The sequence below is a fragment of the Hibiscus syriacus genome, unplaced genomic scaffold, assembly GCF_006381635.1.
Source record: "Hibiscus syriacus cultivar Baekdansim isolate YM2019G1 unplaced genomic scaffold, ASM638163v2 tig00111330_pilon, whole genome shotgun sequence".
Taxonomy (NCBI): Eukaryota; Viridiplantae; Streptophyta; class Magnoliopsida; order Malvales; family Malvaceae; genus Hibiscus; species Hibiscus syriacus.
In genome coordinates, this window is record NW_024063059.1 from 9,136,869 (window position 1) to 9,161,890 (window position 25,022).

The 25,022-nt window shown below is 34.4% G+C and overlaps 2 long non-coding RNA genes across 2 annotated transcripts in view; one reads left to right on the plus strand and one right to left on the minus strand.

The window, feature by feature from the left end:
* Positions 1-3,776: 3,776 nt before the first annotated feature.
* Positions 3,777-25,022, minus strand: part of LOC120158616 — a 31,108-nt gene continuing 9,862 nt past the window's right edge. The window contains exons 2-3 of the long non-coding RNA XR_005519250.1: positions 4,022-4,094; positions 3,777-3,800 (exon numbers count right to left, since the gene is read on the minus strand). This is a non-coding gene — a long non-coding RNA (uncharacterized LOC120158616). The remainder of the gene's footprint in view (positions 3,801-4,021; positions 4,095-25,022) is intronic.
* LOC120158615 lies at positions 6,006-6,587 on the plus strand. The gene is made up of 4 exons (XR_005519249.1): positions 6,006-6,074; positions 6,191-6,238; positions 6,338-6,433; positions 6,532-6,587. It is a non-coding gene; the product is annotated as an uncharacterized LOC120158615 (long non-coding RNA).

The following is a 25,022-nucleotide window of genomic DNA, read 5'->3' on the forward strand; positions in this document are numbered from 1 at the left end:
TCCTGATAACCTGTTTGTAACATCTGAGAAGTCACTTGACCCGAAAATCTCCGAGTTAAGATTAAATACTTGAAGAATAAATTATTGAGGGTACTCCTTTATAAGAATTGTTCGAAAGGACTGGAATAGATGATAAGTTTAAATTTTATAATAAGATCGGACAGAAAGAAATGATTGTAATACACTGGATCTGTAAAATAACCAAAATACCCCTAGAATGAAAATGACCCAAGAATATCACCAAGCTCAAGAATTATTGGATATCCTCGAGCTTTGAAATGAATGGAATAAAACTGAGCACCAAAATACCCTTATGGACTAGACTAAATAAATATTTTGGATTAATTAAGGAATCTAAATAAACATGGGTGTTGTACTACCCTTAAAAGTTATGGAACTCGGCTTAAATGAGTTGACCAACGCTAATGCTATGTCAATACATGAATAGCATAAATACCACTTGAATCCTTGTTTATCTCCTCAAGTTTGGATCGATGATAATGCTGGAATACTCAACTCAGCTCAACTCTAGAGCGCATTCGGTACTAAGAAATGGATATTCGTTAGACAAATTAGCCACTAATACCAAATTAAACTGAACGGAAGTGCAATATATATCCAAAATTCAGAAATGTCCGAATTACTCTGGAAAACTCTGGAGTAACCGGGATAGACTTGACTACTAAATTAACTAAGTAACCTCAATGACTAAGGATTAAGTAAGTGATTGAGATAAGTCTGGAAACTCAGATGAACTTACATGATGTATCATCCCTATGGGTTATGAACCATAAATCAAGTACATCGGCATTTCCTGATATAGTTGAAACATGGAAATGAAATAAAGACCATTATAATATCAGTTCGTCTTCTTAAGATCCATTCAGTGATGAATCAAAAGATGATTTATGGACAATAATTGTTGGTATTAAAGAGTGAATACCTGGAAGGGCAACGAATAGACCGGTCAACATGAATTAGTTATGGAGTTGTTCAGCTTGAGTTATTTCGATAATCCGATAGATCGACACAAATTATAAGTGCCCTAAATCTTTGTTTCTCCTTATTAACTCAAATCACTATGGTCATATATGAAAACATAAGTAACACAGATGCAAAGGATTTTGAATATCCTATTTGGTTCAATTGGACTAAAATCGTGTTAATTCAATATATATTCCTGAATACCTCTGATTGTTGGGTAACAGAATCACTCTCAGTAAATCTGAATCTAGAATTATTTTGTATAAAGGTTCCTGGACACTTTCCTGATGCACATGAATCATAGTGTGATTCTAAAGTATCAACCTTAAATGTCGTATTAGATCGGTTAGCAATTGATTCCCTTCAATAGGACCTTGTTCCTGGAATCTGATCAAATTACATCAGTTTCATGTTATCCATTCTAATAACTACCAAGTATCCTCTAAGAAATACTTGGATATCCTAGTGTGTTCCACATGTACTACATGAAGATTTTATATGTTTTTAAATGAGTTTCACCGAAATTATTGATTTACTGGTTTATGAACCATGGCAACATGTTATATGTTTTCCGATTTCGGTTTCACTGAAAAATATGAATTATTCCTGATTTATGACATCATGGAATCTACTGGTTTTATGAACTATGGTTACCGGAAATATGTTTTCAGGTTTCCCTGTTTTCATCAGGCTCCTCTGCTATGTTCAATGGTAAGTCCTTACAGTTTCCTCAGGTTCCTTTGCTGTGTGCAAGGGTAAGCCTTACAGTTTCCCCAGGCTCCTTTGTTGTGTGCAAGGGTAAGCCTTACAGTTTCCCCAGGCTCCTTTGTTGTGTGCAAGGGTAAGCCTTATAGTTTCCCCAGGCTTCTTTGTTGTGTGCAAGGGTAAGCCTTACAGTTTCCCCTAGGTTCATTTCCTATGTGCAATGGTAAGCCTTACAGTTTCCCCAGGTTCCTTTGTTGTGTGCAAGGGGAAGACCTTATAGTTTCCTAGGCTCCTTTGCTATGTGCAAGGGTAAGACCATACCATTTCCCCAAGCTCTTTTGATATTGCAAGGGTAAGACCTTACTGTTTTTATAGGCCCCTCTGCTTTGTGTACAGGGTAAATATGTTTTAAATTGCTACTATTTTAAAAGAGATCTGTATCATTTCACTGGTTTAATGGGAACATACTAGATAAACTATTCTAATTTCCTGAACCCAATCAACTGAAATATTTCCCTCTGAACTGGAAGCTTACTATCTGTTACTACCTGAGATATCAATGGGACCTCAGCTTAGCCTAAAAATATATAGATGTCTGAACAAGTAAGGAAATATATGTTTCTACGTATCTGCAAGTTCTTCAGCATCATCTGGTAGTTTTGTATTACTGAGCTTTCCAAATCTCACTCTGTTACTCCCCTTTTTAGGTTAAAAGAATTGTACCAGTACATCTATCTACATCAGTAAGGGAGTTCTTCCGGCGTTGTTTGCAGAGTATGGTACATGTGATTAGGGGGCATGTAATTGTATTTTGTTTTATATACGAGTCTGAAAACCTGTTTTATTTCTGAATATTGATAAATCATTTTATTAGTTTAAATGTTTTAATAAAAGTTTCAAATTTTCCGCTATTTTTACGGTGGGTCGCTCCGGTGGCCCTAATATGACACCCCGGATCGGATCGGGTTGACCGTATCGGTCTGAGGGGTTACAACGGTCCATTAAGAATGAACTGTAAAAGAGTAAAATTTCAAGAGAGCTTACAGACAAACTGAAACTGCATAGTTTTTCTTTTGTTGAAAGAGAGCAGAATTAAGAAATCTATTCTAACAAGCATTCACTCACTCTTCAGGTAATGGTTAAAAATCAACTAAGTGCAGCAACCAGTCTTCTGGTTAACAGGTTGTCCTCGTGTCTGCACCATCGGCGGCCTCGCATTGTTTACCGCCGGCTGACTCGCCATCCTGCCGAGAAAAAGCAAAACAAAATGGATAGTAATCGGAATCTGGAACGAATATACGTTTTCCCGAAGATGAGATGAAAGTAAACCATAGTTTAATATGTTTCATCAGCAATGACTACCTGTTCTTAATATCACCGGCCATTGCCATGAAAGCCTGCTCCACATTAGTAGCATTCTTTGCACTAGTCTCCATAAATGGAATGCCAAATTCATCTGCAAAGGCCTATTCACACAACATTATGGATACGACCGTGCGATAGTTCATGAAAATAATGCAGAACAAAGAGTTGAACCACGATTACCTTGGCTATTTTTTTAAGGAACCGCCTTTTTATCGGTAAGATCACACTTGTTTCCGACCAGAAGCTTGTTCACATTCCCGCTCGCATAACGATCGATTTCGTTCAACCATTATTTCACATTGTGGAAGCTCGCTTGATCGGTAACATCATAAACTATCTGCCAGATGTGGAACCAATATTACAGACTCATCCGTGACATGCAAAAACCGAATGCCGAAAAGGGAACTTACTATAATGCCATGTGCCCCTAGGTAGTAGATGCTGGTGATCGTCCGGAACCGTTCTTGCCCTGCAGTATCCCACTGCATGTTTCAGTAGGCTAGATTAGCAACAGAAAAAGAATGGAGGATGTTATGGTGAAGACATAAAGAAGGAAAGATTCTTATAATTTGAAGGTTTAGAGTTTTCCCATCTTGCTCCACGGTGCGTATTTTCTGTGCAGCATAGAACAAACATATAAGTTGAAAGATTCGAATAAAAAGATGGATTAATTTCACTTATGGATCAGAAATGCTCACAAAATCGACGACAATGGTGCTTATATAACTCTCCAGATATGAATCGTCCTGTAGTTGAGCGATAGAAAATGCAGTCAGATTGCAGGGATCATTTACTGATAAGCACTAAATTGTTTTTGGACACTACAAAACTGGTAAAACATGCATCCATCGTATGCCTAATTAACTGGGGAAATTTGTTTAAGGATGAATGTAGGAAACTTATGAGTAAGCAACATAAATAGATGAAAAACAGTACTATTAAGTTAATTGTTACAATGGAAGCTTACAGAAAATCTCAGAAGAAGACACGATTTGCCTACTCCAGAGTCTCCTATTAGCAAAAGCTTGAATAAATAGTCACTGCACAAACAAGTTTAACATTTCAACTAAACAACTCCTCTAAATAAAATCCATACCGTAACAAACCTAAAACATCTTTATTTGTTCGACAAGATCGATACATGTACTTGTTGATGGTCTGAGTAAGAATGTGACAACATCTTAATTGAGCGGAGCACCCTAATCAGTGGTAGTCCGGAGAGAAAAAAGAGAAAATGATTGAAAAGAAGGTTAATAATCAGGGTGAAGTTGAATATCCTCTCATTCAGCCTTGCATGTGAGAGTATGTATGTTACTGGCCAAGCAATAGGATGGCTAGTGTCAGTCAGAGAGTCCTAGGATTGATGGCTATTGATGGATTGGTAAGTGAATAGATTCGACTATAAGGCCCCGTTTGATTCACGGAATATTTCATTCATGGGGGGAATGTTTTTTTCCGGTTTAAAGATACCTATGTTTGGTTTATCCACATTCCCAAGTACCAGTCAAAAATTAATACCAACAGTGTTTTTCTTTCTGTTTCCCCGAGAATGTTAGTCCCCCATCTCCCTTAGGTATTTGCTTATTCTCGTCTACTGCTTCCTAAAATATCATTCTCTCCGCTTGGTTCTGGTGAAACAAAATCTTATTCTTCTTCGATTTGGCGTTGATTTCTGCTTCTGGTGTATTAGGTATTTGCTTGGAGCCCTTCTGAAGATGAGAATTCCTTCCCCTATTGAAGGCGAGAAGAAGCTTAGAGCCCTGTAATTCCCTCAAGGTTGGAATTTTTATTCTTTCATTTTTTTTTTGCAACTGAGAAATTGCAAGGAAATTTCTCTTCTCCTTTTTTTTAAATATAATTTAACCTGATATTCATTCGGATGTCTAGAATCAATCACATAAGAATGTTTTTTTTCTTGAAACAAATTTGTTTTTCCGTCAAATGCAGTTGTTAATGGGTTTGATTTTTTTTCGATCTACAGAAGCTTTTTCATTATGTTCTTCGGTTCTAACATCACATTTAGATTATATTTTGGTTTGGAATCATATCTGTAATTGAACCTTTTTTCGCTTCTTTAGGGCCGGTTATGACCAAGTTTGGTCCCAGGTAGTTCTCTGAACTATCATTTTAACATGAATTCAAATTTATTACTGAGGAGTAAGGACCTAAGATAACTAGTTTTGGATAAACTCACTCATTGGCATTCTCCAATTGTTGTTGTGAATACCTGGTGAAAGGAAATGATAATCATTTAAAAATGTCAGTAGTAATTAACCTTTTGTTGGTTGTTTTCTTCATGGATATTTAAAACTATCTATGTTCTATAAAACTGTCATTTCTTTTCAAAATTGTGAGAATATAAATTTTACTGCTATATTGAACTTTGACACTATATAGTTTGTTGTCCAATCATATTAACATGCAATAATATTTGTGAAATGCTTTCTTTTCTCTCTAGGTTGAAACCGAGCTAAATGACAAATTACTGCAGTTTGTCAATATTGATTTACTTGAGGTCAAGGTAAATGCCTTTCTCTCAATTGAGATTTAAGTTACCCTATAAAGTTGTGAGGATTTGGAGCTAGCTAAAAGCTGGGCTGCCTTATTAACTTTTTTTATGTAAAAACATTCTTATCAAGAGAAACATAGGTTATTTATTTATCACTTTGCTATAGATTCATCCAACTTCTTATAATCTGTGTATTATTCTAGATCATGTATTTTTTATTTGTAAGCTTTTTGTTTTAAAATATCTCATCTGAGTGTAGGAAGCACGTAAACACTTGGACAAGGCTAGTCTCATTTACGACCAGGTGCTTTAGAATTTAAATTTATTTTGCTTGTGTAGTTTGTTAGCTTGCTTTATTTTCATTGATTGAATGTGATAATATAATTTGGAGTTGGCCTAAAATCGAATTAATTGTTACATTGTATTGCTTTGTGTAATCTTACAAGCTCGTGAAAAGTTTCTTTCACTGAGAAAAAGTACAAAGAGTAATATTGCCAATGTTTTGGAAGAGGTATCTTGCAAAATGGCTTGCTTTAATGGTTTATAATCTCATGTATCTGACATTCTTACTTGCGTAGATATAATGTTGATGGATATTTTAGTCTGACATGGTTGGAATTATTCTAGGAACTTCATAATGCAAGGTCAACATTTGAGCAAGCTCGTTTTAATCTAGTGAGTGACTTGCTAGCAGATGATTTCTAAATTGAAGTTGCTTTGATAGTTTAAATTGGTTCAAGATTGTAATTACACTATTATGGTTTACAATTACAGGTAACTGCTCTTTCAAATGTTGAAGCCAAAAAACGATTTGAGTTTTTGGAAGCTGTCAGTGGGACTATGGATGTGCATCTTCGATACTTCAAACAGGTTATCGCATGGCATGACTTCTCTATTTCTTTCTCATTGTTTCAAATTTCAATCACTTGTTGAATACATTGCTCACGAATAACTTTGGTCATTTATAGGGCTATTAATTATTGCATCAAATGGAGCCATACATTAATCAGGTTTGTTATCATAACTTCCCTATAGTCCGAGACATATCTTTCCATCTCTGATTGTGCTGTATTTTATTCATCCAATTGTTCCTTAAAAAAATAATATCCCTGTAACCCCCTAGACCCGGCCTATGCGTTTCAACTAAGTCTAGCGGATTTCATTAATAATTCTTAAAGATATTTTTCTAAAACATTATCCGATAATTAAAATCATGTTTCAAATGACATTTATAAAATATAATAATTTATACTATAAAATGCTCAAACCACAAATATAAAATAAATAAATAAAAATACTTAAAATTTAATTAAAACATGACATAAAAATTTAGATCACCATAAACCAAATATCAGTAGCGAAAGCAATAGTCATTACTAAAACAAATACTTCAAAATAAAGGCCCATGTTATAAAAAAAAAAGTCAACTTGAAATATAAAAATATTACAATAAGATATACTTCAAGAAATATGTTGATCCTCCAAGTGCTTGATCCGGGGTATCTAACCAACAGTATCTGAAAGGGAAAAACGTTTTCGAAAAGTGAGCTAGGCTCAGTGTGTCCCAACAGTACAATAAAATCATAGTAGTTACCAAAAAATGAACAATAGTTCAGTAAATCATCATAAAATCAAAATGAAATTTAACTTTTGAAACTCGTAGTTTAAAACCATCTCATGTACACCATCCGCAGTTTCGCAGAACTGCGTCCATAGGCCTTACTTTAAGCACACAGCAAAAAGGAGCCAACCTAATGGAGCATCTTGAGGGCCGTGAGCTTACCCAAGAGTCACATTAGGTCCGTAAGGTTTACCAGCTTGATCAGAGCTATACCTCCGTAATTCAATCCAACCCAAAATCAGTATTTAAAAATACAATTTATGCAGTAAACATAATTTTCAGAAATCCATAATCATCGTTATCATATATCAGTGAAAACCAATAATCATATATCAGTCATAGTCTATAAATCATCACCAGTAAGTCGGTGTATCAATAAGCAGTAAACCATAGATTTCAGTGTATCATATTTCAAAACAGATAAAATAATTAAATAGTACTTAGGGAACACACCTCGATAGGATCAAACTGTAGATCTACTGAGTACTGGCCTCGCCACGCTCTGCTACAATTTTCGAACCTAATTCATAAAACACTACATTACTAATGGGTAACATAATTAATTTCTAAACTCATAAGATTTACGGGTCATATAGGCCCACGCGGTTTAACTGATCTATATGAGATGGGTCGAGCTGTCCAACTATCAGGAGAATCTCTTGTACCTTCAAACAATAATAATTTATTAGTCCTAAGCTATACTTAATTATTCAAAGCAAAAACTTTTAAGTATATAAGCATTTTTCGAGTTTGACTATTAACTTAGAGGCTTTCGAGTCTGAATTTGACCAAACGGATTGCGGAATCGGAACTAGGGCGTCGAAAAACATAAAGTATGACTTTTCAAAAATTCAAATTCTTGGTCAAAGTCAAAGTCAAAGTCAACGGGTTTAACTGATGATTTGGAGGCCTTCGGGTTCGAATTTGGCGAAACAAACTTCGGAAACGGATTCAGCACGTCTAAAAATGTCAAAATATGTATTCTCGAACAAAATCAAAGGTCGTTTATGGCCGGTTAAAGCCGGTCAAAGTTATGGTCAAATGTGTTCAATAGTCATAAGTCAAATATTACGAAAATATCATTTTTTTTAAAATAATTACCAAAATATCACTGTTTTAAAAATAATTACCGAAATATCATCGTTTTTAAATAATTACCAAAATATCACACTTTTAATAATAATTACCAAGATATCACTATTTTTTAAATAATTACCAAAATATCACTGTTTTAACAATAATTAAGAAAATAGCACCATTTTAAAAATAATTATAAAAATATCACTCTTTTAAAAATAATTACGAAAATAGCACTATTTTAAAAATATTTATCGAAATAGCACCTAACATAAATTAATTACGAAACTAACACCCGAGGCTTTCAAATTTTCCTCTTATAAACCCATATCGTCAAATATATGAACTCGAATCCAAGATAATTCTCTTTACGATAAGAAAAAAATGATTATTAAAAATTATTTAATAATTCAATAACCCAATTGATAAAACGAGCAAAGAAGTTTCACCGGCCGGTCAACAAACCCAGAACACGCCTCATCACTAATCAACCCTTCGTTCATAAAAAATCACAGTAAACGGTCATAGATATGTAGCATGAACTAGATCGAGATGAAAAACATATCGCTTTAAAATATCCTTAAGAAGTTTCTATTCTCGATTCGGCCAAACGGTGGTTGAATACGTGGAATTGAGGGTCGGGTTTACGTCGTCGGAGGACACCGATTTGATTTTCGACGACGGAGCACAAAATCATTGCCTCAACATAGACACATGAAAGATATCATGAATACGACTGAGCTGGGGAGGCAACTCAAGCTGATATGCAACAGGTCCTACCCTCTTCAAGATATTAAATGGACCTATAAATCTTGGACTCAATTTACCCTTATGCTCAAATCTCAATACTTTCTTCCACGGAGATACTTTTAGAAAGACATGATCTTCAACCTCAAACTGGATATCTTTCCTCCTCTGATCTGCATAAGACTTCTGCCTATCAAATGCCTCTTTCAAACGGTCACGGATCAATCTGACCGTGTTCTCCGTCTCGCGCACTAACTCAGGTCCCAAAGTCTTCCGATCACGTAACTCAAACCAAAAAATTGGAGTACGACATCTACGCCCATAGAGTGCTTCGTAGGGTGCCATACGAATGCTGGTATAGTAACTGTTATTGTAAGCAAATTCAGCCAACGACAAAAAGTTCTCCCAACTACCACGAAAATCAATTACGCAGCCCCGCAACATATCCTCCAGAATCTGAATCACTCTCTCATATTGACCATCAGTCTGTGGGTGGAAGGATGTACTATAATCCAATCTCGTACCCAAAGTCGTATGTAGCGCCTTCCAAAATCTCGAAGTAAATCTCGGATCTCGATCTAAAATGATAGATAACGGGACACCATGCAATCTAACAATCTCCGAAATGTACAACCTCACCAGCTTGTCCAAAGTTTAATTTACCCGCACAGGAATGAAGTTAGCTGTCTTTGTAAGTCTGTCAACAATTACCCAGACTGAATCTTTTTTCGAATGAGTCATAGGTAGATCAGTAAAAAAATCCATAGTAATATGCTCCCATTTTTATTCAGGAATCTTGATAGGCTGTAACAATCCTGATGGATGTTGATGTTCTGCCTTAACTTGCTAACAAGTCAAACACCTAGCCACAAAATCCGAGATGTCATTCTTCATGCCAACCCAATGATACCTCTCTCTTAAATTCCGGTACATCTTATCTCCAACGGGGTGCATAGCATATGGACTACTATGAGCCTCATTAAGAATAATCTGCCTCAACTCAGCATCGTCAGGCACACAATATCGACCCTTAAAGCATAAAACTTCATCCTGATCAAGGGCGTAATCTGAGCTTGCCCCCTGCTCTACTTGCTCAAAGATGGATAGCAAGAAGCTATCAAGGGGCTGCTTAGCTTTAATTTCATCAACCAAAGTCGGCTTAACATGCAATTCTGCTAATAGAGTGCCATCGTCATATAAGTTCATCCAGGCCATTAAAGACCTTAATTCCGTTATCACCTTTTGACTCAATGCATCCGCTACAATGTTAGCTTTACCAGGGTGATAATCAATCATACAATCATAATCTTTCAAAAGCTCTAGCCAGCACCGTTGTCTCAAATTAAGCTCCTTCTGGGTCAGAAGATACTTTAAGCTCTTATGATCAGTGAAAATGTAACACTTATCTCCATAAAGATAGTGTCTCCAAATCTTCAAGGCAAAAATCACTGTTGCTAACTCCAAATCATGGGTCGGATAATTACACTCATGCGGTCGCAGTTGACGGGACGCGTAAGCCACTACCTTACCCTCCTTCATTAGAACACAACCCATTCTTGAGTGTGAAGCATCACTATACACTGTAAAGTCCTTCCCAGACTCTGGTTGAATCAACATTGGTACTTGAGTCAAAACCGCCTTTAATTTCTCAAAGCTCTCCTGTTGTGCCTCGTCCCAGTCAAATAGCATGTTCTTCCTTAACAGCTTTGACAAAAGAGCAGCAATGATCGAGAAACCCTCGACAAAACGTCGATAATATCCAGCCAAGCCTAAGAAACTGCGGATCTCAGAGACGTTCTTGGGTCGTTTCCAATTCCCAATAGCCTCTATCTTGCTTGGATCAACCTGAATACCTCGCGCAGAAATAATGTGCCCCAAAAATGACACTTCTTGAAGCCAAAACTTACACTTGCTTAGTTTGACATATAGACGATGCTCTCTCAAAGTCCGTAGAAAGATCTTCAAATGCTCGTCATGCTCCACCTCAGTACGATAATAGATCAGAATATCATCAATAAAGACAACCACAAATTGATCCAAGTATGGTAAAAACAAACTATTCATCAAATCCATGAAAGCTGCAGGAGCGTTCGTCAAACCAAAAGATGTTACTAAGAATTCATAATGACCATATCTAGTGCGAATGGTCGTCTTTGCAACATCAGATCCTTTAACTTTCAATTGATAATACCCCGAACGAAGATCAATCTTAGAAAATACAGTAGCTCCTCGCAACTGATCAAATAAGTCGTCAATCCTGGGTAGTGGGTACTTATTCTTGACTATCATCTTGTTCAACTTTCGATAGTCAATACAGAGCCTTAGCGACCCATCCTTCTTTTTCACAAAAAAAACTGGAGCTCCCCAGGGTGAGGTACTATGCTGAATAAATCCTCGATCGAATAATTCTTGTAATTAGACCTTCAACTCCTTAAGTTCCTTTCGAGCCATACGATAAGGTGCCATAGAAATAGGTGAAGATCTCGGATAAGTCTCAATCTAGAACTCTACCTCTCTATCAAGAGGTAACCCAGGCAACTCCTCCGGAAAAACATCAGGAAACTCACTAACTGTACGAATCTCCTCGATCGTGGACAAGGAACCTTTAGTGTTCAAAATACAGGCAATGAAGGTCTCATATCCTTTCCTGATCATACGATCAATTTCTATAGCAGAAATAATATTGGAGAGATAGCCACGCCATTCACCAATTAACACAACAGTCTGACCATCTGAAGTCTTCAGAGTAGCTCGCTTGTATTCGCAATCCAGATTTACCTTGTGTTTATTCAACCAATCCATCCCAAGAATTAGATCAAACTCCTCTAAAGAAAGCTCTATAAGATCAGCGAGAAAAATTTCTCCCTGAACCTCCAGAGGACAACGTCGAAATACCTTATTCACTAATATCGCCTGTCCTACTGGACTCGTAACCGTAACAGTATTATCAGCGTTCTCGATTGGAATTTGAAGATTTCGAGATACTGAACTCGATACATAGGAGTGGGTGGAGCCATTGTCCAGTAATGCAAAGTATGGAATAGAATAAATAGTAAATGTACGTGCAATAACCTCAAGCTCATCTCTGTCATCCCGACGTCTGGTGGCGTAAACCAAAGCTGGCTATCTAGACTCTAAGACTGCAGGCTCTCGACTACGCTGGGGTCGAGCTCTACTATCGACTCTGGACGCTGATCCAGAAGGCTTTCCCTGATTACGACCTCTAGTTGGAATCTGTACTAAAGCCTGAGAACGTATATGAGTCTGAGTAGCAGTCCACTCAGACGAAGCTAGTTGTGGACAATCCCTCACAAAATGGCCACTAGATCCACACTGATAACAAAGACCCATCTTCTTACGACACTCTCCTCTGTGTCGACTACCACAATACTCACAGGGAGGCCCATAATAAAATGACGAGGAACCACTTCGACTGACAACTGAAGGTGAAGGTGAAGATGCTGCAGGCCTAGAACTGGTATTGCTTCTCAAAGGACCTGAAGTACGAGTCTTCTTCCCAGGACGTGCAGAGAACTCGTTCGGGCCAGAAAATTTCCCAGGCTGCTCTTGATAAACACGGTATCTTGCTGGATCCAAGGTCTCTACCTCCTCAGCATCCTTCGCTCTACCCACTAGTACGTCAAAATTCTCATCATGATGGGTCACAACTTGCCTATGCAATTCGTATCTGAGTCCCAAGGAAAATTTACGGCATCGATCTCTCTCGGTAGGTACCATACTGAATCCATACTTCATTAACTTCAAGAACTCGATCTCATACTCAGCAACTGTCATGTCTCCCTGAACCAGGTCCTGGAACTACTGTCGTCTCTGAGCTAAGTAACGTTCTCCCAGAAAATGGCTCCTAAAGTGCTCCTTAAAGAAATCCCAAGTCAGACGTTCAGCCGAAACACTATTGACCACTGACTCCCACCAGGTGTGGGCATTGCCATCTAACATCGCTACTGCACCCAGATATCTCTTAGTTGGGTCCAAACCCAACTGATCCATGCGTCTTTCTATATCCTGGAGCCAATCTTCCTCTTCAGTAGGAGCTCCACCAATCTGTCCTCCAAATATTCTGACTCAATTAGCGATCAGAGTCTGAGAAATAGGCACCTCAAATCCAACACCAGTAGCTCTGACCGCTCCCTGAATCAAATGTAGAAATTGTCTACCAAAATTCTCATCAGGTGCAACTCTGGTAGAATCATGCTCAATATCAGTCGTTCCTATAATGGGTGTAGTCATGCCAATACCAGCGGCAGGAGGCAAATTCGTCGGGGTCGTAGGAGTAGGATCACCTATCGGGGGTGGGGGATATACTCGTATCTCATCAATTGTATATGCAAATCTAGTCACTCGACCTCGTCCACGGCTAGTTCGACGTCCACGTCTAACACTCATTTTGGAGGATCTCGAGTTTACTACAGAAGATAAAACCTAGGGTTAGACAAGCACTTGGAGTCTCGAGCACAATTAAAATTGTAAAAACTATGTGACATGGCCTTAGTAACTTGTTTTGTAAAATATTTCAAAACCGTATTTTCAATTTGGACTCATACACAGTCCGATGTTTAAAAACTAAAAGCTCTGATACCAATAAAATGTAACCTCCTAGACCCGACCTATGCGATTCGACTAAGTCTAGCGGATTTCATTAATAATTCTTAAAGATATTTTTCTAAAATATTATTCGATAATTAAAATCATGTTTCAAATGACATTTATAAAATATAATAATTTATACTATAAAATGCTCAAACCACAAATATAAAATAAATAAATAAAATACTTGAAATTTAATTAAAAACATGACATAAAAATTTAGATCACCATAAACCAAATATCAGTAGCGAAAGCAATAGTCATTACTGAAACAAATACTTCAAAATAAAGGCCCATGTTACAAAAAAAAGTCAACTTGAAATATAAAAATATTACCATAAGATATACTTCAAGAAATATGTTGATCCTCCAAGTGCTTGATCCAGGGTATCTAACCAACAGTATCTGAAAGGGAAAAACGTTTTCGAAAAGTGAGCTAGGCTCATTGTGTCCCAACAGTACAATAAAATCATAGTAGGTACCAAAAATGAGCAATTGTTTAGTAAATCATCATAAAATCAAAATGAAATTTAACTTTTGAAACTCGTAGTTTAAAACCTTCTCCTGTACACCATCCGCAGTTTCCCAGAACTGCGTCCATAGGGCTTACTTTAAGCACACAGCAAAAAGGAGCCAACATAATGGAGCATCTTGAGGCCTGTGAGCCTACCCAAGAGTCACATTAGGTCCGTAAGGTTTACCAGCTTGATCAGAGCTATACCTCCATAATTCAATCCAACCCAAAATCAGTATTTAAAAATACAATTTATACAGTAAACATAATTTCCATAAATCCATAATCATCGTTATCATATATCAGTGAAAACCAATAATCATACATTAGTCATAGTCTATATGTAACACCCAACCCGTACCCGACCTGGATACGAGTCCGAGATGTCACATTGACATTTTCAAAACCTTTATTCTTGTAAAATAATGAGTAATTTAAAAACTTTTATAACATTTAAATTATTCAAAACATTTACAAAATTATTCGGAGCTTATACAATATATTCTTTTGATTACATGCCAACTAGAACTTTATATACAAAAATAGATATTATTCACCTCTCTTCTGATCTGACATTCGGTAAGGAGAACTGACCTGTCTTGTTCCTCTTTACTTTTCTTTTCGCTTTCCAAACCTACGTGTGAAACAATCACACGCTAAGTCGATGACTTAGTGAGGCATATAAAACATATAATATTTCATATAACATAAAGCATACATAAACATATACCATCATTATCATAATCTCTATTATTTAAGAAACACACATAACATCATATGGTTCATGTAACACATTTCAAACCACTTACATTTGATAACCATTTATAAACCCATCGTATACATATCACATTCAGTATGCTTGTTTAATCACTTTATTCGCCCATGTACACTAGTGAGAACTTAAGGTATGTGAGTACATTGAGGTTGTGCACACATATACTGTCACCATAGCTCGATCAATGTCCCGAAAGACCAATCCATAGATTCCGAAGAACCTACGTAAACAGTCCATATGTCCCGAAGAACATAGGTAAACAGTCCATATGTCCCGAAGAACATAGGTAAACAGTCCATATGTCCCGAAGAACATACGTAAACCCTCTACCCTTGGCATGCCAACTATACCCTAGCTCTCATATCACATAACATGGGCATTATCATTTAACAGTTCACATTACTTGTCATTTTTCTTTTGTCACATACCACATGTATGTGTAACCATGCATTCCATATCATATCACATGTATCACGTATTGCCTATTCATATGTCATTTCATATAACATATATCATATATGCATGTAATCACATAGATCGTATCATATAGCTTCATTCATATCACATATTCATATAAGCTCATAGCTTCTTTCACATATACATGTAATCACTTAGTCTATTTTCATTTAAATCTTTTCACTTCTCATATGATTTTATATTCATATCTCACATAGCTCATATCACCTTGCATTGTTTCATATAAACATAGATGTCATATTTTGTTCGCATATATTTTCCATATAACTCATATATCTCATAGTTCTTTCACAAATCTCACTATCATATTTTCATATCATATATCTTATAATAGATTCTTATATCATCATTTGTTTCCTTTCTACCTATTCATAATCACATTAACATGTAATGCAAGCAATATGTATTAATACATACATGTAATCACATAACTTATACCACATGATTCATGTAGTCATTTAGATAATTATCTTTTAACATATATCCCATAATCACACAAATCATCACATAGATTACCAATCAAATCACATTTTAGGAGTTACTTCTCACCATAGTAACTCCATCACTAGCTAATCGTAAGCCAATGTTTATTCAATAATATAAGTACAAATTAAATTGCACTCACCTTAGCCTTGCTTTGATTCGATTATAATCCTTTGATTATTCCGGAACTTGTTTAGGCTCAATATCTACATAAATATATCATTTCAAAACAACTATCAGGAGACTAAACTTTAAACTTGATGTTAATAACTTAAACCGGTTTAATGAATCAAATTCTATATTTTCATTTAGGGGGGAATCGATACCCCCCAGGGGAATCGATACCCCCTGAACATACTGGAATTTTTCGTTCAAGAGGGGGAATCGATTCCCATTCATAGGGTATCGGTTTCCTCTACCCAGAAATTGTATTTTAATCAAAAATCATTAATTTTTCCTTCAATTCTTCTATTTTTAACCCCTACCATGTCATTAAACTCAACTATCGTTACTTAAACTAACTTATATCCATGAAAATCCTCTATGACTTCAAAATCCTATGCTTCATATGTAATTCAAGAATCATACTAAAATTTCAATATGTTCTAAATACAATTCTAACACTTCTATCTTCTTATTCTCATAGATGACAAGTCAAATTCAACTTCCAATTTAAGAAATGAACTTTATTCCAAGATTTCATTTGTAAACTCTAAATCTTTAATCTCTCCTAACTCCACCATCCTTTGCTTTTAAGATGATTTAAGCTTTCCTTAAGCTTAGTTATCATCTAATAATTAAAACCCAACCTTAAAATCAACAATTCAATTATAAACAAAGAAACTTACCTTTGGCTCTTGGCTTCCACGTGAAGAAGAAGAAGAAAGGAGAAGAGAACTCTGGAGAATTCTCTCCCTTTCCACGTGCATTTATCCTTACCAATCCCATTTTTAATTCATTTCTTGGTCAATTGACCCTTTTGCCCTTTATTTCCTTTAATAATTACTAAATAACCTTCATCATATATATCCAATAATCATTGAACTATTTCATTCTTATACTTTAGTCAGCAAATTCTGAAACTTTACAATTTGGTCACTAACCCGGTATTGCGGATGTTACAAATCTCCCCTCCTTTTTAAGAAAATTCGTCCGCGAATTTTCACTGGACATCTTGATAGAAACATATCTTCTAAAGTTCTCATGTTGCTTCATTTAATTAATCTTTCTTGTCATCATCAGAAACTTACTTTTCAATCCTTTAGCTTTTCAATTACCTTTTTCCTTTATATATATATATATATATATATTCATATCATGTCACTTATCACTTAAACAACAACCAGTAACTTCAATCCACTTTCATCAATCAACATCATAAATCCATCTTTAGCTACCCTATAATAATAACCAAATTCATTTTCCATCATCATTTAACCAAGAACACGGCCTTAAATCTTCTTTAAATATGATTCAACATACACTTTATAAAATCTTTTCACCTCACCAATCCCTCTTTTCTCACTAGTATATCCAAAATTATCACCTACACTTCCATATAACCTTTATCGTGTCTGATCCTTTAACTCAATTCCATTTCATTTCTTTATTCCATTCTTCCTTTATTTATTCCTTATACACAAATCATATCTTTCCTTTCATGTTCACATACTCTTGTCTTATCACCTATATTCATCGCTATATACCAATCTTCATTGCATCCTCATAACTTTGATAACCTATTTCTTATACAGAACTTTGTTCTTTATTATTTCTTATACTTGTATTTTCATTTCTTAAAATTCCATGCAAATACTTATCTCCTTTTCTACATCATAGCTATCTGATCAGAATACCCAACTATATTCAGATTCACATCATAATTGATTAACTCAACTTTACCTTTCATTCCAATCTTATAACTCTATCACTTTTACTCTGACAGTTAATCAATAACATCTGTCCAATCTAGAACACAACCCTAATCAACCAATCACATACATCCTTTCCAATCGAAATTATCTCAAAATTCGTTCACTTAACTTGTCAATTTCACCTCCATTCTCATACATTCTATAATTTCCATTGTTCAACTGAACATTCTGACTTACTTTGTCTTATAAACTGATCATCGATATACCCATTCCTAAACTCTTCTTATCAATCCTCAGCTTTACTCAAATATACCAATCCTTATTCCTTTTACTATACCACAGTACTATGATCCAAATATACAATTGTATCCAGATCCATTTCATATTTTGTTGCCTTATCATGACAACATCTCAAAATATTAAATTCTATACCTTTTCCATCACATAATCTGGTTAGCCAACGCTAACTCTTTCCATCCAAAATACAAACCCTTATTCTATCCACATTCTTATTAATACACAGTACTATTCCTTTATTTCAAACTCATCAACTCTGACTGTATATATCTTATATGCTTGTCACTGATGCACTTATTCTCGAACTTTCCACAAATTCTAACCACATCCTTAGATCTTTTTAACAATATTATAGTGACACTTTTTCACCATATTCTATCATATCCACAAAATAGCAAAACTATTCCATATCGTGTTTCCGATTCAGAACAATGAAAACTTTCTATCATTATTCAGATATGATTTCAGCTTTCTGAAATCAACTTTTGATCTTACTAGGCATTTCCTGAGGTGTCCGCTCTTCATCCTGCCTGGCCAGGGTAGGTGAATAGCTATCACAGTCAGGAATATCACCTTTCACTTACTTCAAAATTATCACGATTAGATTTCTACTGTATTAAACGATTCTTATTCTATTAGCAAGACAACATACTCCTTACACTATCAGATCAGAAATTTTTCACTCTATGTTGGCATGTACACATTTTATGACACTTTGGACTTCGGTTTATATCGAGAATCGGCTAAACCTTAGCTCTGATACCATTAAATGTAACACCCCAACCCGTACCCAACCTAGATACGAGTCTGAGATGTCACATTGACATTTTCAAAGCCTTTATTCTTGTAAAATAATGAGTAATTTAAAAACTTTTATAACATTTAAATTATTCAAAACATTTACAAAATTATTCAGAGCTTATACAATATATTCTTTTGATTACATGCCAACTAGAACTTTATATACAAAAATAGATATTATTCACCTCTCTTCTGATCTGACATTCGGTAAGGAGAACTGACATGTCTTGTTCCTCTTTACTTTTCTTTTCGCTTTCCAAACCTACGTGTGAAACAATCACACGCTAAGTCGATGACTTAGTGAGGCATATAAAATATATAATATTTCATATAACATAAAGCATACATAAACATATACCATCATTATCATAATCTCTATTATTATCATTAAGAAACACACATAACATCATATGGTTCATGTAACACATTTCAAACCACTTACCTTTGATAACCATTTATAAACCCATCGTATACATATCACATTCAGTATGCTTGTTTAATCACTTTATTCGCCCATGTACACTAGTGAGAACTTAAGGTATGTGAGTACATTGAGGTTGTACACACATATGCTATCACCACAGCTCGATCAATGTCCCGAAGGACCAGTCCATAGATTCCGAAGAACCTAGGTAATCAGTCCTTATGTCCCGAAGAACATAGGTAAACAATCCATATGTCCCGAAGAACATAGGTAAACAGTCCATATGTCCCGAAGAACATAGGTAAACAGTCCATATGTCTCGAAGAACATAGGTAAACAGTCCATATGTCCCGAAGAACATAGGTAAATAGTCCATATGTCCCGAAGAACATAGGTAAACCTTCGACCCTTGGCATGCCAACTATACCCTAACTCTCATATCACATAACATGGGCATTATCATTTAACAGTTCACATTACTTGTCATTTCTCTTCTGTCACATACCACATGTATGTGTAACCATGCATTCCATATCATATCACATGTATCACGTATTGCCTATTCATATGTCATTTCATATAACATATATCATATGTGCATGTAATCATATAGATCGTATCATATAGCTTCATTCATATCACATATTCATATAAGCTCATAGCTTCTTTCACATATACATGTAATCACTTAGTCTATTTTCATGTAATTCTTTTTACTTCTCATATGATTTTATATTCATATCTCACATAGCTCATATCACCTTGCATTGTTTCATATAAACATAGATGTCATATCTTGTTCGCATATATTTTCCATATAACTCATATATCTCATAGTTCTTTCACATAGCTCACTATCATATTTTCATATCATATATCTTATAATAGATTCTTATATCATCATTTGTTTCCTTTCTACCTATTCATAATCACATTAACATGTAATGCAAGCAATATGTATTAATACATACATGTAATCACATAACTTATACCACATGATTCATGTAGTCATTTAGATAATTGTCTTTTAACACATATCCCATAATCACACAAATCATCACATAGATTACCAATCAAATCACATTTTAGGAGTTACTTCTCACCATAGTAACTCCATCACTAGCTAATCGCAAGCCAATGTTTATTCAATAATATAAGTACAAATTAAATTGCACTCACCTTACACTTGCTTTGATTCGATTATAATCCTTTGATTATTCCAGAACTTGTTTAGGCTCAATATCTACATAAATATATCATTTCAAAACAACTATCAGAAGCCTAAACTTTAAACTTGATGTTAATAACTTAAACCGGTTTAATGAATCAAATTCTATATTTTCATTTAGGGGGGAATCGATACCCCCCAGGGGAATCGATACCCCCTGAACATACTGGAATTTTTCGTTCAAGAGGGGGAATCGATTCCCATTCATAGGGTATCGGTTCCCTCTACCCATAAATTGTATTTTAAGCTAAAAAATCATCAATTTTCCTTCAATTCTTCTATTTTTAACCCCTACCATGTCATTAAACTCAACTACCATTACTTAAACTAACTTATATCCATGAAAATCCTCTATGACTTCAAAATCCTATCCTTCATATGTAATTCAAGAATCATACTAAAATTTCAATATGTTCTAAATACAATTCTAACACTTCTATCTTCTTATTCTCATAGATGACAAGTCAAATTCAACTTCCAATTTAAGAAATGAACTTTATTCCAAGATTTCATTTGTAAACTTTAAATCTTTAATCTCTCCTAACTCCACCATCCTTTGCTTTTAAGATGATTTAAGCTTTCCTTAAGCTTAGTTATCATCTAATAATTAAAACCCAACCTTAAAATCAACAATTCAATTATAAACAAAGAAACTTACCTTTGGTTCTTGGCTTCCACGTGAAGAAGAAGAAGAAAGGAGAAGAGAACTCTGGAGAATTCTCTCCCTTTCCACGTGCATTTATCTTACCAATCCCATTTTTAATTCATTTCTTGGTCAATTGACCCTTTTGCCCTTTATTTCCTTTAATAATTACTAAATAACCTTCATCATATATATCCAATAATCATTGAACTATTTCATTCTTATACTTTAGTCACCAAATTCTGAAACTTTACAATTTGGTCACTAACCCGATATTGCGGATGTTACATTATAAATCATCACCAGTAAGTCAGTGTATCAATAAGCAGTAAACCATAGATTTTAGTGCATCATATTTTAAAATAGATAAAACAATTAAATAGTACTTAGGGAACACACCTCGATAGGATCAAACTGTAGATCTACTGAGTACTGACCTCGCCACGCTCTGCTATAGTTTTCGAACCTAATTCATAAAACACTACATTACTAATGGGTAACATAATTAATTTCTAAAATCATAAGATTTACGGGTCATACGAGTGAATACATGCCCACGCGATTTAACTGATCTAGAGGAGCTGGGTCGAGCTGTCGAGCGATCAAGAGAGTCTCTTATACCTTCAAACAATAATAATTTATTAGTCCTAAGCTATACTTAATTATTCAAAGCTATAGTTAATTATTCAAAGCTAAAACTCTTAAGTATATAAGCATTTTTCGAGTTTGACTATCAACTTGGAGGCTTTCAAGTCTGAATTTGACCAAACGGATTACAGAATCAGAACCAGGATGTCGAAAAACATAAAGTATGACTTTTCAAAAATTCAAATTCTTGGTCAAAGTCAAAGTAAACGGGTTTGACTGATGATTTGGAGGTCTTCGGGTTCGAATTTGGCTAAACGGACTTCAGAAACGCGGCACGTCGAAAAATGTCAGAATAGGTATTCTCGAACAAAATCAAAGGTCGTTTAATGGCTGGTTAAAGCCGGTCAAAGTTATGATCAAAGGTGTTCAATAGTCCAAAGTCAAATATTTCGAAAATATCAATTTTTTAAATAATTACCAAAATATCATCATTTTTTAAATAATTACCAAGATATCACTATTTTTTAAATAATTACCAAAATATCATTGTTTTTTTAAAATAATTACCAAAATATCACTATTTTTTAATAATTACCAAAATATCACCGTTTAACAATAATTACCAAAATATCACTATTTTTAAATAATTACCAAAATATCATTATTTAAACAATAATTAAAAAAATAAAACCATTTTAAAAATAATTATGAAAATAGCACTATTTTAAAAATAATTACAAAATAGCACTCTTTTAAAAATATTTACCGAAATAACACCTAACATAAATTAATTACGAAACTAACACCCGAGGCTTTCAAATTTTCCTCTTATAAACCCAGATCGTCAAATATATGAACTCGAATCCAAGATAATTCTCCTTGCGATAAGAAAAAATGATTATTAAAAATTATTTAATAATTCAATAACCCAATTGATAAAACGAGCAAAGAAGTTTCACTGGCCGATCAACAAACCCGAAACACGCCTCATCACTGATCAACCCTTCGTTCATAAAAAATCACAGTAAACGGTCATAGATATGTAGCAAGAACTAGATCGAGATGAAAAACATACCGCTTTAAAATATCCTTAAGAAGTTTCTGTTCTCAATTCGGCCAAACGGTGGTCGAATACGTGGAATTAAGGGTCGGGTTTACGTCGGAGGAGGACACCAGTTTGATTTTCGGCGACAGAGCACAAACTCCACGGCTATAACAGTGATGAAAAATGGTGACTTAAGTTTCTCCTATCTGGGAATTAGCTCTCAACGGGGAAGGAATTTGCAATAATGGTTAATCACCCGATCTTTAAAATAAAACAACCACTTATTGTTTTAAATAAAACAAATAGGAACATGGCTTAGTGGTATATAAAAAATATAATATAATGGCTTAGTGGTTAGCCATTGTCTGCCACTTCTTGGGACAAGGGTTCTAAACCCCATGACTACCATTACTTATTTATAGTGTTATAATATATTTATTTATAATATTGTGTCAATTTATGGGGTGTGACAATCCCTGTACCGATTATGGTATTAGTTGTTCAAGAGATTAGTCATAGCATGTTATAAGATGCACGACTTATGATTGGCTTTCCCTTTGAAGCAAACCAAAGCAAAAAGGGATCTTGTAACTTGAATTGATGATTCCATGATATCTGCATGGCATCATATTGATCTGAATATCCATTAAGGACATAAAAATATGAGAGAAATTGAAATGGCACACCACCTTCCTCGAGTAATAATATGGTTATCTTTGTTCGTTAACAACATTGATTGCAGCTTACTTCATGACTGTTGATAAAACCGTGTTGGAAAGTGTTAGGAGAAATTCTCGAGCTCAGTTGGACAAAAATATTTGAATGCCAGAATCAAAGGTAGTGGCAAAGGTTCCAAGGGTGACTATAGTTTAATGTTGCTAAGTTGTTCTATGGCAAATGATGTTGATATCCCCCAATAAAGTTGTTTTAAGAGTAAACAAATGATTATTATAAAAAAAGAAGAGTAAACAAATGATGTTTTAGGTTTCTGTTTACAGCCATGAGGTTATATTTCTTGTATCCTTTTAACTTGAAACTAAGTCAATCTTTTGACTTAGATAATGTTTTGTGTATATAATATAGCCAACATATATGATTAAGTTTAGAATGTCATGGCTATTATCTTTTGTAAGTTTGAACATTGTACAAACTTTTGATGGTTAATGTTATACTTCTTTTTGTTATGTAGTATATGCCTTGCAAGTAATGTGCTAGTTTTTGAATATGTTAATTACTTTTTATAAATTAAAATATTATATTTTTAAATAAATTATGTAAAATTTAATTAAATGTTGAAGTAGTGAAAGTTAAAAATCCCTAATATTGAACATTTAATTAAATGTTGAAGTAAAATTTTAATATATTTTTAGATAAATTATGTAAAATTTAATATTAATTAAAATTAAAATTAAAATAATAAATGATATATTTAAATAATAAAATAATATATTATCGATGACTTTTATATAAATAATTTTTATTTAAATATATTATAGATGAATATTTATATAAATAATTTTTATTTAATAATTAGAATTTCACTTGTACAAAAATATAGAACAAGGTCAATTTGGTAAAATATAAATTCCAGTAATCTTTTATTCCTTCAACCAAACACTGTAATCTTACATTACTGCCAAACAAACCAATCACAGTAATGTAACATTCGTAATGTGTTAAGTAATGTTACATTCCGGTAATCCTATTCTCACTGGTAATCTTATATTCCGTGAACCAAACACACCCTAAGAAGAATGAACCGCATAAGACCACCACCTTCATGCTCCCATCAAAAACCATGAACATAGAAATTCTAATATTTAAACAACACCTTGGGCACAAACTACGCCTTCCCCAATTTCTCTAGTCGGTGACAAAAGTGCAGGAACATTGTTCCAATGACGTATAGGACATGAATACAAAGAAATCTAGGTTAGATTAGCAGTCTATAATAAAGTTATATGATTTCATTGCAATACAAAGTTATCATAAAGCAGCCATTGAGAACTCTAGAACCAGAACTCAAAATTTCTTTGATCAGAATTCAACAATCAAACCCCTCAATTCAACTTTGTTTTCTAATTAAAATGGACAAAATTCTGATAAAGCAATAACTTTCGATAAAAAGCTGTAGCATTTAACAAACGCCCAATTTCTTTAATATCATAACAGTTGCAGATCTAAACTAACTACTAAATCATTATTCAGGATAGATCCATAGCTTTAAAGAGAAAATAACTTCAGTGACCAAAAATGC